Below are 2,724 nucleotides of genomic sequence, written 5' to 3' on the forward strand. Positions count from 1 at the left end.
AAGAGCATCCACTTTTGCATTAACATGATCAAGGCTACTTATCTCGTACATGCCCCCTTTTGTTTGAGGTTTTTCTACCATTGTTCGGTCGCTTCCCCACTGATAATGGTTTTGGGCCATGCTTTCGATAAGTTGATAAGCGTCAGCGTAAGGTTTATCCATAAGCGCACCACCGGCGACGGCGTCTATTGTTAACCTTGTGTTGTACAAGAGACCATTATAAAAGGTATGAATTACTAACCAGTCCTCTAAACCATGGTGTGGACAAAGTCTCATCATGTCTTTGTATCTTTCCCATGCTTCGAAAAGAGACTCGTTATCTTTCTGCTTAAATCCATTTATCTGGGCTCTTAACATAGCTGTTTTGCTTGGAGGAAAATATCGGGCAAGAAAGACTTTCTTCAACTTATTCCATGTGGTGACTGAGTTGGAAGGAAGAGATTGAAGCCATCTTCTAGCTTTATCTCTTAACGAGAAAGGAAAGAGACAAAGTCGAATTGCCTCTAAAGTGACACCATTAGCTTTAACAGTATCAGCGTATTGGACAAATACGGATAAATGAAGGTTTGGATCCTCGGTAGGATTTCAAGAAAATTGGTTCTGTTGCACTGCTTGCAACAGCGAAGGTTTAAGTTCGAAGTTGTTTGCTTCGATTGCGGGTGGAGCAATACTCGAATGCGGCTCATCTTGCGATGGAGCAGCGTAATCTCGAAGAGCACGAGCTGGTTCTGCCATCTCGGGTATCGGCGAAGGAAGGAGATTTTTGAGATCAGGAATTTCGATTGGAGGAAGATTGTTTGCAGCACGATACTCCCGAATTCGTCGTAAGACTCGGAGATATCGTTCAACGTCGTTGATTCGTAAGTAGTATGGTTCGCCTTGTGAGCGAGTGTGTGGCATATAAATCAACGAAAGACAAGGGAAAATTAAAAATTGCCTTAGTCTCTATAACGTAACAGAAGGGTTACGATATCGACTAAATAAAAGTCGCCGGCAACGGCGCCAAAAACATGATCGCTACTTTATGAGTCTATTGGGGTATTGACTGCAAGTGCACAGTCTAATCGCGTAGTTTTAAAAGATATCGATCCCACAGGGACTTAATGAATCGATATACCGTTTTTCTAAGGTTACTTCGTAAAGCTAAGGCGGATGATACTTGGATGATTAGGGGGAAAAGTAAAACTAAAATTGGATCTAGATTAAATATCAAATAACACGGATATCGGTATGTAGTTCGTCGTAATTAGGGAATCAAATCTTCGTTGGTTTCTTAGTTTTAAAATAAGTCTTTTCAATAGACACTATTAATTAAAAGTCTTTTCTCAAACTCTCGCTCTGTTGAATCAGACTATGACTTTATATTAACGTACGCTCTCACTATTTAGTTAAATCTAAAATCACTTTTTGAAAACAATAGAATCTATAGAAACTCTTTTTAAGAAAATACTAACCGTTTAAACGCCCTCGTCTCAAACTCTCGCTCTGTTGATTTAGACTATATGATTAAACTTAAATGCTTAACTCTCGCCCTCACATTTAACCTTTAAAAATAATTTTTGAAAATGATTAGGATTTAATTAACTTTAAAAATTGCTTTCGCCCTGATTTAAAGTTAATGTTCAATTTACAATGTCCAGTTAAAAGCTCAAACTGTCGTTCTATTGATTTTAACTTCTTTATGTCTTTTACTCTCGTACAAAAACTTTGGTATTAACTCTGTAAATTGAGACCATAAAAAGAGTGACTAAATTTTGAAACAAATTTAAACCAACTAGTTTTGATTCCTTTATTCCGCTTACTTTACATACCAATATCTAAATTAATTAGCCGGACATGGCAAACACGCATAAACAATAATCATGCATAAATACAGCCATATCAAACAGACAATATGTATAAACAGCAGCACAGAGCATATGTAAATTAAAACAATAACTCAATTAATTAATGAACCTGGTAAATTACTAGAAATCTTGGTTTTGTTCCTAGCTTCGATGTTCGAACACTCCACCACAAGTCGGTTGGATTTGCTCTTCATAATTCTTGAGCAGACAGGTAAATAAAACAAGGAAATAAAAATACTATGATCTGACGTAAGGTTAGATCTAGTGAAAATTACACAATAGTTTCCGCTGTAGAAACTATTGTGAGAAAATAAATTGAATGCTTAGTAAATTAAGCTAGCAAAGAAAAGAAAAGCAAAAGCAAAGAAAATAAAATGCTGAAGAAAATATATTGTTGTAAAAATATTGCACGGCGTAGAGAGATACGGCAGAGAGCGGAGAGCTTCGATTGGATCCCTTGAGGTCTATTTATATTCCTCCATAAAGTAACTGTTTCCCAAAATTTCCTTCAGTCTCGTTTCTAACGCGTCAACGAGTCAAGCGGAGAAATAGGGGAGAAGTGCTTCTGTTACGCGCGTCAAAGGCAGAAAAATAGGAGTGGGGGGTGTGACGTCCGTCACACCATGTGTTATGCTCGTAACACTAAGAGGGGCGTGACGCTCGTCACATGAGTGTGGCAGTCGTCACAGGCCATTTTCCTTGTAGTTGGCGTGGGCTGGGCTTTAGTGAAATGCTTTCCTACAGAATCCTCTTTTTGCACCCCTTTTCTTTCCTTTTCACAATTCTTCAAATAATGACACCTGAAATAAATAATAATAGAATACCAAGTAATATCGAATAATATAAAATAAATCGAATCAAATAACAATATAATTTA

The 2,724-nt window shown here is 37.3% G+C and overlaps 1 non-coding gene across 1 annotated transcript; it reads left to right on the plus strand.

Annotated features, from left to right (window-relative positions):
* The first annotated feature begins 250 nt into the window (after positions 1 to 250).
* On the plus strand, positions 251 to 357 carry LOC127098801 (small nucleolar RNA R71). The gene has a single exon (XR_007793496.1). It is a non-coding gene; the product is annotated as a small nucleolar RNA R71 (small nucleolar RNA).
* The last annotated feature ends 2,367 nt before the right edge of the window (positions 358 to 2,724 follow it).

Source organism: Lathyrus oleraceus, chromosome 6 (assembly GCF_024323335.1).
Source record: "Lathyrus oleraceus cultivar Zhongwan6 chromosome 6, CAAS_Psat_ZW6_1.0, whole genome shotgun sequence".
NCBI lineage: Eukaryota > Viridiplantae > Streptophyta > Magnoliopsida > Fabales > Fabaceae > Lathyrus > Lathyrus oleraceus.